Source organism: Neovison vison, chromosome 1, assembly GCF_020171115.1.
Source record: "Neovison vison isolate M4711 chromosome 1, ASM_NN_V1, whole genome shotgun sequence".
NCBI lineage: Eukaryota > Metazoa > Chordata > Mammalia > Carnivora > Mustelidae > Neogale > Neogale vison.
Window position 1 is genome coordinate 310,443,310 of NC_058091.1, and position 12,367 is coordinate 310,455,676.

Here is a 12,367-nt window from a genome sequence, read left to right on the forward strand (position 1 = left end):
ATCTGAGGGAAGGAGAGAGACCCTGAGATCATGATGACCTGATAAGAAATCAAGAGTCTGATGTTCAACCGACTGAGCCAACCAGGTGCCCCTGGATTAATTTGGTTCTTAAGAATGTATTTTAAAGGATTTTGGTTACTATGAGTGCAAAACAAATGAACACTTACTGGTTTATAGCCATCATCTTTTTTTTTTATAGTTCACATTTTTAAAATTAATTAATTTTTTTTCAGTGTAACAGTATTCATTGTTTTTGTACCACACACAGTGCCCCATGCAAGTCGTGCCCTCTCTAATACCCACCATCTGGTTCCCACAACCTCCCACACCCTGCCCCTTCAAAACCCTCAGATTGTTCCTCAGAGTCCATAGTCTCTCATGGTTCACCTCCCCTTCCAATTTCCCTCAACTCCCTTCTCCTCTCCATCTCCCCTTGTCCTCCATGCTCTTCGTTATGCTCCATAAATAAGTGAAACCATATAATAATTGACTCTCTCTGCTTGACTTATTTCACTCAGCATAATCTCTTCCAGTCCCGTCCATGTTGCTACAAAAGTTGGGTATTCATCCTTTCTGATGGAGGCATAATACTCCATAGTGTATATGGACCACATCTTCCTTATCCATTCATCCGTTGAAGGGCATATTGGTTTTTTCCACAGTTTGGTGACCATGGTCATTGCTGCTATAAACATTGGGGTACAGATGGCCCTTCTTTTCACTACTTCTGTATCTTTGGGGTCAATACCCAGTAGTGCAATTGCAGGGTCACAGGGAAGCTCTCTTTTTAACTTCTTGAGGAATCTCCACACTGTTCTCCATAGTGGCTGCACCAACTTGCATTCCAACCAACGGTGTAAAAGGGTTCCACTTTCTCTACATCCTCTCCAACACATGTTGTTTCCTGTCTTGCTAATTTTGGCCATTCTAACTGGTGTAAGGTGGTATCTCAATGTGGTTTTAATTTGAATCTCGTGTGTGTGTGTGTGTGTGTGTAAGAGTTTTGTCCAGTGAAACCTGGCACAAGCAGCTGTCCATGTGTGAGGGTGCAGCTTCCATGGCAGTCATCCCTGCCAGACACATCCCTGCCCAGATGCTAAGTGGGACAGTGGATGCCAGAGGTCAGTGGGGCTATAACCACCCACCCCTTACAGTCCTGAGCTTCAGGCTAGCCGTGGAAGCAATTGTCTCTGGAACTCAGGGGTGTAGGAGGTGAGTGTTCAACAGGAATGGACATCAGAGAGGGACCCCAATGTGATAAGGAGTGCTTAGGAACATTGTGTGCAGACTCGTCAATCATAGTCCAGGACATGAAATGGCAGGAACATAGGAAACTCATTTTATGTTAAAAATGTGAACGGATAAGGAAGATGTGGTCCATATACACTATGGAGTATTATGCCTCCATCAGAAAGGACGAATATCCAACTTTTGTAGCAACATGGACGGGACTGGAAGAGATTATGCTGAGTGAAATCAGTCAAGCAGAGAGAGTCAATTATCATATGGTTTCACTCATTTGTGGAGCATAACCAATAGCATGGAGGACAAGGGGCGTTAGAGAGTAGTAGGGAATTTGGGTAAATTGGAAGGGGAGGTGAACCATGAGAGACTATGGACTCTGAAAAACAGTCTGAGGGGTTTGAAGTGGCGGGGGGGTGGGAAGTTGGGGTACCAGGTGGTGGGTATTATAGAGGGCACAGCTTGCATGGAGCACTGGGTGTGGTGAAAAAATAATGAATACTGTTTTTCTGAAAATAAATAAATTGGGAGAAAAAAAAATGTGAACTACACCGTACACAAAGATAAACTTGAAATGGATAAGCGATCTCAACATGAGACAGGAATCTATCAGAACCCTAGGGGAGAATATAGGCAGTAACCTCTTCAATATCAGCCACAGCAACTTCTTTCAAGATATGTCTCCAAAGGCAAAGGATACAAAAGTGAAGATAAACTTTTGCGACTTCATCAAAATCAAAAGCTTCTTCACAGCAAAGGAAACAGTCAACAAAACAAAGAGGCAACCCACGGAATGGGAGAAGATATTTGCAAATGACAGTATAGACAAAAGGTTGATATCCAGGATCTATAAAGAACTTCTCAAACTCAACACACACAAAACAGACAATCATACAAAAAAAAAAATGGGCAGAAGATATGAACAGGCACTTCTCCAATGAAGACATACAAATGGCTATCGGACCCATGAAAAAATGTTCATCATCACCATAGCCATCATCTTTTACGCTCACAGACTCTGTGGATCAGGAATTTGGACAGGGCAGAGAGGATAGGGTCACCTCTGCTAAATTTGCAGTAATTATGGCAATAATATTATAAATTATAAATATTATAAATATTATAAATATGCAGTAATTGAGGCTGGAAGGAGCTGCAGGGGATTGCTGCTCAGACAGCCATCTGGGCACTGCTGAACCTGGGTTTCCCATGTGTTTTCCTGATGGGGCCTCTCAGGCATGGCAGCTTTAGGGCACGCAGAGCTCTTCCCTGTAGGCTTAGGCACGTATTTGAAGGGGAAGAGAGAACTACGCAGAAGCAGTATCATTTTTTTTTTCTATGAAGCCTCAGAAAAAATGCAATTTTATTTTTTGCTTCATTTTTTTTCATTACCAGTGTCCACAATCAAGCGAAGAGAAATTGGACTCTGCCATTTGTAGAAGGAGCTGCAGGCTCTCTACAGCCTTGGGTAAAGCTATCGCAGTAAAAAAGCCACAGACATCTAAGACAGCTCCTCCTTCCAGGAGGAAGAACAATGAGCAGAGTGACCAGCAAAAAAACAGCAGATGTCATGTGCTCAGACCATTTTTGTTCAGGAACACCAAACTGGATCATAAGGACATTCTCCAGGAGAATCTCACGATGGTGATGATAACAGGAGTGGGGCAATGACCTAGCATTACCAGATTTCCTCTCTTTCTGTAGTTCAAAACTGATGCATCAGTTCCAGATAGAGTTTTTTCAGATACAATTGATGGTTGCCATAAAATTTCATAATTTTCTGAATATATTGGTATGTACCAAAGAGTTTAATTAACAAAGCAAGAAGCTTTCTCCTAGACTTTTGTTAAATGTCAGAAAAATACATTTTTACTTTACTTATGAGCATGGATAAAGACTAAAGCACTAATTAAAGGAACTCAGCAATAGCTTTGAATTTTGCACCCTTCCCTCTGAGCTGTCATCATGAAAAGATCATTTTTTTTCTAATACCAAAAAAACCTCCCAAATTCCAAAAAAATTAAAAATAAAAACTATTAACTCATGTGATGAAAAATAATATCTATGGTTTATCCAGTGATCATAGATCTTAATGACACAATGATCTGGAGAAATTGTAATGAAAGCCATAACCACAACAGAATAACAACAACCAAGACTAACACCATCAAAAAAAAGGTGATATGTCATTCATGTCTATAAGTAATGGTTTTCTTAACTATAAGAATAAACACCATCCAGACATAAATAATATGAATGTAAAACCAGTCAATTCATAGCTGTTAATATTGTGAATATTGACTTGATAGACCAACAGTAGGAGAGAATCCAATGTTCAGATAATGCATAAAAATTAAACTATTTTAAATAATGGTGAAAAATTATGAAACAAATATACATATATAAAAAATTAATTATATACTGAATTAATTCCAACAGGCTTCTTTCTTCTTATGTGTTTTTTTTTTTGGTGGGGGGACAAAAAGTCCAATAATGGTAAGCAAGCAAAATAAAATCAGTTTTAGAAAATAAAGTCATATAAGTAACTAAACATCCAGGACAGTAAAAAATGGTATTTATGACTTTAATTAAAAACATGATGTTATTTCAGCAATTTTTTATGAATGCTAGACTAAAAAGTACATTAGTAGCATGTACAGTGAATTATACATACTTTCACATTTCCAGAAGGAAGGGAGGATTAATGAAATGAATAAATGTTTAAAAAAATCATAGGAAACAACATTGTCAGGGCTGTGTCTCAAGTATATAGGAGCACATTGGTTTATTTCCTACAGAAGATTTGCTCAAATATATGGATCATATTATTCTGTAAAATGGATTTAGTAAAATTCTTTTCCAAGTGATAGGAGATGCCACTAACTGGACCGAACAGGCAATTGCAAATGTGTAGAGCCAAATTTTGCTTAGCTGGTTTGTAGGTTGTCATTAGGACTTAATGTTGTGTAGGCTCTTCTTGTCTCTTAATGCCCCTTCGTGACTCCAGCTCTTTAATTTAAGTATTTTTTATTTAAATATTGAAATACAATGTGTCCATAAATCCATAGCCTCTGATCATGGCCAACTACAAAACATCTAACCTTACAATTTCTCGTTTGGAAAGAGAGTGGTCATACCTCTTGACTAATAACTTCCCTTTCACTTATAAGACTGCAGATAAATTCATAAATAAGATTTCTAAGTAAAATCAAGAATAGAAAAGTCCATAAGGGGTTTCCATGGGAAGACATACTGTTGAAATTTTATTTACGGATTAGAAAAGGAAAAGATCACGATCTCTGCTTAAGGGCAAAAACAGGAACCAAGCCTTTTAATAACACACACTAGACTCTGAACACCCCTTGCTAAAAGTGTCATTCCTGGAGAACGTTCTACCGGCCATTTGCCTAGAAACTCCTACGCCAAAGAACTCAAGGGTTGAGCCAGGTAACACCTTGTTCTGCCCACCAGTTTCATTCCTGCCTTAATTCTTCCAAAGTTCTGCACCTTTGAGAATTCAGCAATAGAGCTTATAACTTGTATATATTTCTAGTTTCACGGGTTTATCGAGGGAAAACGTCCATACTACTGATTACCAGGGAAACGCAGCTCAAAACCACAGAGATAACCTCTCACGCCCCTGTTTGGTGCTTCTCTCAGCCTATCAGCAAGTCCATGCGGTCAAGGGACTGTCCCTTGTGGTGGTTAGGAACCAAGACACCCCAGCAATAACCGACAAGAAACTTTGGGGGAAAATAAGTCATACACCCTAGTTTCCAGGGTGTAGAAACACACAGCACATCTTGGTCCACACAGGGAGAGGGAGCACAGACCTGGGGTTCTACTTTCCCTGGGGTCAAATGTAGGGGCCTAGGGTCTTGCAGGGTCTCTCTTTATTGGTGAATTTAAAACATAGGAGGAGGAGTTAAAACACAGGAAGAGAAAAAGCAAACAGCACAAGTGGTCACTTATCAAAATCAACCAAGAGCTCTGAAACAAAGGAGCTACAGAGCCGGCAGGCACCCGACTTCATCTGGCCTGTGGCTGGCAGGGTTTAGTCAAGCTAGCCCTCTTCGAAGTGGGTGTCTCAGTGATCAGAGTGTAAATCAGGCACTTGTTTTCCGAAACAGAGCATCCAACTTTCGGACAGGGAGCATACTACAACCTGTTAGGAATGGCGACTATAAAAAGAAAATAAAAATGGTGGCGAGAACGTGGAGACATGGGAGCCCTTGTACCTGTCGGTGGGGATGTAAAATGGTGCGGGCGCTCTAGAAAAAGCGTCCAGATTCCTTAAGAAACTAAAAAATAGAGCTACTGCATGATCCAGCAGTCCCACTTCTGAGTATTTATCTGCAAAGGGGAATTGAAAGATAGAGCACAATTTAGAATGCGATCAATCCCTTTTCTGAGAATGTATTCTTAAGTTAAACTGGCAGAAAATTAAAGATGTTTACGTAAAGCAGTTTATTGCAGCACTACTCAGGATAGCAAACGCTGTGAAAAGGAGATCCAGGTGTGGCATAAACAATGATGTATTCTCTCAGTGAAGAACTCCGAAGGCATGAAAATGATGGAGAAAACAACACATCATCTTGCGGAGCGATCAAGTGTGAAAAGCAAGGTGAACAGAATGTCTGCAGGGTCGCACCACATATCTAACAGGAAAGTGTGAATAGAGTAGATCCGTCTTAAGTTTTGTCTCAACTTTATTAACGAAAGGTAAGGGCTGCATCATTCTGAAAGCCTGGAAGCACTGTGAGTGGATCAGGCAATTGCCATTGGACTTGGAATATAATCCGAGGTTAAGAAATGCCCCAATCGTGGCTTTTAATGAGTTATCTTTTTTTTTTTTTTAAGATTTTTTTTTAAAGATTTTATTTATGTATTTGACAGAGAGTGATCACAAGTAGGCAGAGAGGCAGGCAGAGAGAGAGAGAGGGAAGCAGGCTCCCTGCTGAGCAGAGAGACCCATGTGGGACTCGATCCCAGGACCCTGAGATCATGACCTGAGCCGAAGGCAGCGGCTTAACCCACTGAGCCAACCAGGTGCCCTTAATGAGTTATCTGATGGGAAAATGTGAATTAACTTAATAAGGTAAATTTTACCAGAAAAAAAAAAAACTTTTAGAAAACTGATAGCAATTTTTAAAACATTTTTTATTGTGTTCATTTAGCCAGCATGTAGTACCTCATGAGTTTTTGATGTAGTGTTCAATGATTCATTAGTTGCATATAACACCCAGTGCTCAATGTCTATCAGACACATGAAAAAGTGCCACATCACTATCCATCAGGGAAATACAAACCAAAACCACAATGGGATACCACCTTACACCAGTTAGAATGGCAAAAATTAACAAGACAAGAATAACTCATGTTGGCGAGGTATGGAGAAAGGGGAACCCTCTTACATTGTTGATAGGAATGCAAGCTGGTGCAGCCATTCTGGAAGACAGCATGGAGGTTCCTCAAGACATTAAAAATAGAGCTACCCTATGACCTAGTAATTGCACCACTGGGTATTTATTCCAACGATACAGATTTAGTGGAAAAAAAAAAAAAAAAGCACATGTGGACCCCACTGTTCATAGCAGCAATGGCCACAATATCCAAACTGATTTTGGATGCAGTTTTTGTAGTAGAAACATGTTCTTTCATTGATTCAACCAAATAATATATTTGAGTGAATGTTCCTGTTGATAGAAAAGTGTTAACCATAGGGATAAATACTGGGAATGGAAAGATGTTCACAGAATCAACCCTATCCTCAGTGAATGATCAAGAGCATTAGTGCACTTATGAACTGTAAGAACACAGGATGGCGTATGGTACACGCAGTAATAAAATATCGAGAAAGAGAGATAAGAGCAAGTGAGTTTTGACTTTATTCAGTCTGAAAGAAACAGTACTGTGCCAGTGTTTTATTTGGCTAATTTGCAAACTCATTCTGAAAAGATGGATGTTCTTTAGACAATGTAGATGCCCACATGAATTTTAATCTCTAATAAAGATGTCATGACCAAAAGTAATAAATTTTCCTGCTTAAAAAAGATTTTATTACTTTCTGGGAGGCTTAGATGTTACCCATGTAACAGTTTAGTTTTTTTTTTTCTTTTACTTATTAGCACTTACATTTTAATAAGTCAGTTGCAGGTACAATCCTACCGCTTTATTCGATAACCTAGAGGACAATTTAGTCTCAACAAATATATTTTAGTTATCTATTTTATCATCTAAATCATATTTTGGTAATCCAGTGAATTATGTGTATATATTAATTTGATCTACAGAAGTTTCCCAAAAGGGGAAGGGAGTTTCATTTGGAAATAAGTATACAACATGGTAGAATTCTGTATATTCCTGTGTAACCAATATATATTACATATTTTTAAAATTCTGAGTAGTACACTAAAAAGTCAAGCTAAGCAAAGGAATTGCTCTCAGAAGACATTCCCTATACTCAAATTCTTCATGCATGTGGACGTGGGACCTGGTAAATGTGTGTTGTAGCAGGCTGTTGAACATTTTTCTTATAATAGATATTTCTGATATGGTTCCATTTCAGAGCATAAAGAAAAATTACAAAATTACAAAATATCACGTTTGCCCTGTTTCATCTTAATAATATAATTATATATGTCACTATGTACATATATATGTGTATATGTACATATATCTCATATTTGCCATGTTCCGTCTTAATAATGTAGTTACATATGTATGTCTCCAATGTATATAAATGCATATGAGTATTATAATCCTTTATTATAAGTATTATATATGTACTAAATAAGTATTATTATATATATATGCTAGAACTTCTATTCATTTCACTTAAAAGCTATGTCAACACTTTTTGCCTGGAACTGAGATCATTGACCCTGAATTGCATCTCTAGTGCTGTAGTTTTGCATAAATGAATTTATGCTGTTAACCTGCTCAAGAATAGGGTTACATAGTATAACTAAATACGGATTGTCTTATAAATAACTCAGAAGCTATTCCAAATGTAAGCCAATTTCCGGGTAGCTGCCTCAGAGGCTCACAGCAGAATCTAGCATATTTGCGCCATATTCATAGGCATGGTGTGATATGTAGTGTTTGGGTGTGTTGTGTATACGTGGGACCACACACACTGGGAGAGAAGTAAATAGTAATAATTTTCAGATGTCTCTGATTGCATTTTCCAAGTGGCTTCAGCATTACTGCTCTTCCCATCCTCTTGTCCCAGGTGACCTTGTCACTCCTCATAGCAAGAGGTCAGTTATGTCTCCTTCCCTTGCATCTGAGTGGGCTTCTGTCTCCTGGAACCGTCTGAGTACAATGGATGGAATCAACACTGTGAATTCTGAGGCTAGGTCAGAAAAAGTCATGGGAACTCTATTTGGTGTCATTGGGAAGCTCGTTCCTGAGTCCCCACCTCAACATGCTCTTTCTCAGAGTCCAGTTACTATGTTGGGAGAAGCCCAAGCCATGGGAAGAGGCTGCATTTGTGTGTGTGTGTGTGTGTGTGTTTAATATATTTTTTAATTTTTTTAAATAAACATATATTTTTATCCCCAGGGGTACAGGTCTGTGAATCACCAAGTTTACACACTCACAGCACTCACCATAGCACATACCCTCCCCAATATCCATAAGCCTACCCCCCTTCTCCCAACAGCCACCCCAGCAACCCTCAGTTTGTTTTGTGAGATTAAGAGTCACTAATGGTTTGTCTCCCTCCCAATCCCATCTTGTTTCATTCATTCTTCTCCTACCCCCCTTAATCCCCCATATTGCATCTCCACTTCCTCATATTAGGGACATCATATGATAGTTGTCTTTCTCTGCTTGACTTATTTCGCTAAGCATGATACCCTCTAGTTCCATCCACGTTGTCACAAATGGCAAGATTTCATTTCTTTTTATGGCTGCATAGTATTCCATTGTATATATATATACCACATCTTCTTTATCCATTCATCTGTTGATGGACATCTAGGTTCTTTCCATAGTTTGGCTATTGTAGACACTGCTGCTATAAACATTTGGGTGCACGTGCCCCTTTAAATCACTATGTTTGTATCTTTAGGGTAAATACCCAGTGGTGCTATGGCTGGGTCATAGGGTAGTTCTATTTTCAACATTTTGAGGAACCTCCATGCTGTTTTCCAGAGTGGTTGCACCAGCTTGCATTCCCACCAACAGTGTAGGAGGGTTCCCCTTTCTCTGCATCCTCACCAGCATCTGTCATTTCCTGACTTGTTAATTTTAGCCATTCTGACTGGTGTGAGGTGATATCTCACTGTGTTTTTGATTTGTATTTCCCTGATGCCGAGTGATATGGAGCACTTTTTCATGTGTCTGTTGGCCATCTGGATGTCTTCTTTGCAGAAACGTCTGTTCATGTCTTCTGCCCATTTCTTGATTGGATTATTTGTTCTTTGGGTGTTGAGTTTGCTAAGTTCTTTATAGATTTTGGACACTAGCCCTTTATCTGATATTTCATTTGCAAATATCTTCTCCCATTCTGTCAGTTGTCTTTTGGGTTTGTTAACTGTTTCCATTGTTGTGCAAAAGCTTTTGATCTTGATAAAATCCCAATAGTGCATTTTTGCCCTTGCTTCCCTTGCCTTTGGCGATGTCCCTAGGAAGATGTTGTTGCGGCTGAGGTCGAAGAGATTGCTGCCTGTGTTCTCAAGGATTTTGATGGATTCTTTCTCACATTGAGGTCCTTCATCCATTTTGAGTCTATTTTCATTTGTGGTATAAGGAAATGGTCCAATTTCATTTTTCTGCATGTGGCTGTCCAATTTTCCCAGAAACATTTGTTGAAGAGGCTGTCTTTTTTCCATTGGACATTCTTTCCTGCTTTGTTGAAGATTAGTTGACCATAGAGTTGAGGGTCTATTTCTGGGCTCTCTATTCTGTTCCATTGATCTATGTGTCTGTTTTTGTGCCAGTACCATGCTGTCTTGATGATGACAGCTTTGTAATAGAGCTTGAAGTCCGGAATTGTGATGCCACCAACTTTGGCTTTCTTTTTCAATATTCCTTTGGCTATTTGAGATCTTTTCTGGTTCCATATAAATTTTAGGATTATTTGTTCCATTTCTTTGAAAAAGATGGATGGTACTTTGATAGGAATTGCATTAAATGTGTAGATTGCTTTAGGTAGCATAGACATTTTCACATTTTCACAATATTCATTCTTCCAATCCAGGAGCATGGAACATTTTTCCATTTCTTTGTGTCTTCCTCAATTTCTTTCATGAGTACTTTATAGTTTTCTGAGTATAAATTCTTTGCCTCTTTGGCTATGTTTATTCCTAGGTATCTTATGGTTTTGGGTGCAATTGAAAATGGGATTGACTCCTTAATTTCTCTTTCTTCTGTCTTGTTGTTGATGTAGAGAAATGCAACTGATTTCTGTGCATTGATTTTATATCCTGACACTTTCCTGAATTCCTGTAAAAGTTCTAGCAGTTTTGGAGTGGAGTCTTTCAGGATTTCCACATATAGTATCATATCATCTGTGAAGAGTGATAGTTTGACTTCTTATTTGCCAATTTGGATGTCTTTAATTTCCTTTTGTTGTCTGATTGCTGAGGCTAGGACTTCTAGTACTATGTTGAATAGCAGTGGTGATAATGGACATCCCTGTCGTGTTCCTGACCTTAGCAGAAAAGCTCTCAGTTTTTCTCCATTGAGAATGATATTTGTGGTGGGTTTTTCATAGATGACTTTGATGATATTGAGGTATGTGCCCTCTATCCCTACACTTTGAAGGGTTTTGATCAGGAAGGGATGCTGTACTTTGTCAAATGCTTTTTCAGCATCTACTGAGAGTATCATATGGTTCTTGTTTTTTCTTTTATTAATGTGTTGTATCACATTGATTGATTTGTGGATGTTGAACCAACCTTGCAGCCCTGGAATAAATCCCACTTGGTCGTGGTGAATAATCCTTTTAATGTACTGTTGAATCCTATTGGCTAGTATTTTAGTGAGAATTTTCGCATCTGTGTTCATCAAGGATATTGGTCTGTGTGTGTGTGTGTTTGTTTTTAAACAAACTCTGCCTCTAATGTGGGCCTTGAGCTCACAACCCAGATATCAGGAGTCACATGCTCTACTGACTGAGCCAGTCAGATGTTCTGGAGAGGCACTGGTACCCTCAGAGAAACATCCTCAGTTGTATCAGCCTTCAGGTCCTGCTACTCCAAGATGTCAGAATTGTGGGTAGAGAAGCCATCTTGGAAGTGGATTTTCTCCCCAGGTTTTCCATCTCCCAGCCATGAGAGTCTTCTTAGCTGTGCCCTGAGCCCATAGACATCTAAGACAGAGATTGTCTTTCCTACTGTGGACTTACTGAATCTCTGGGCCATGGAATCCCAAGAATAGCAAATGGTTTTTCTGTGCAACAAAGTTTAGAGAAGTTTGTCATACAGGAAAGATAATGAGGAGAATAAGTAAACCTAATTTGACCTAATTTTTATTATAATAAATTACTATGAAAAAAATCAGCTAGAAGTATGTTATCACACCAAGGTAATGCAGACATGTTTGTTTATTATTTAGTTTTGGTAGACATGAGGGCTCACATTGAACTATGTGATTTCAAGCAGTACATATCATTTTGTTTTATTTTCACTTATGTGGTCTCACCCTGAATTTATGAAGATTAAGTCTTCGACGTTAGCTTCTTGAGCATCATGCATAGAGTACTGGTCATGTTTAGTCTTCACTCCAGATACTCATACTCAAGGAAATCAGAGCCCCTGAGTTAAAAGTTACAAACCAGGGAACTGAGAGTAACCAAGAAACAAGGGGGCCTTTTTTTTCCGAAGCAAAAGCTAAGAGAGAAACAGGCAGCAACAACAGCAACCACAAAACAAATCTGAAACTCTTTTTAAAAAAGTCAAAGTCCATGATGATCTTCAAGTTTACTCATGAGTTAGAAAGTATATTTTTCAAGTGAAAACTAAAAATAATTCAAAATTTCATATAATAGGACATTGATATAAATGTGAAGACTGTTTTCCTGTTTTAATTGTAATGAATTTTAATGATAATTAAGTTTTAATTATAGCTTCATTATGTTCATTGTGTCTGGATATAATGTACCAATTAAACATTC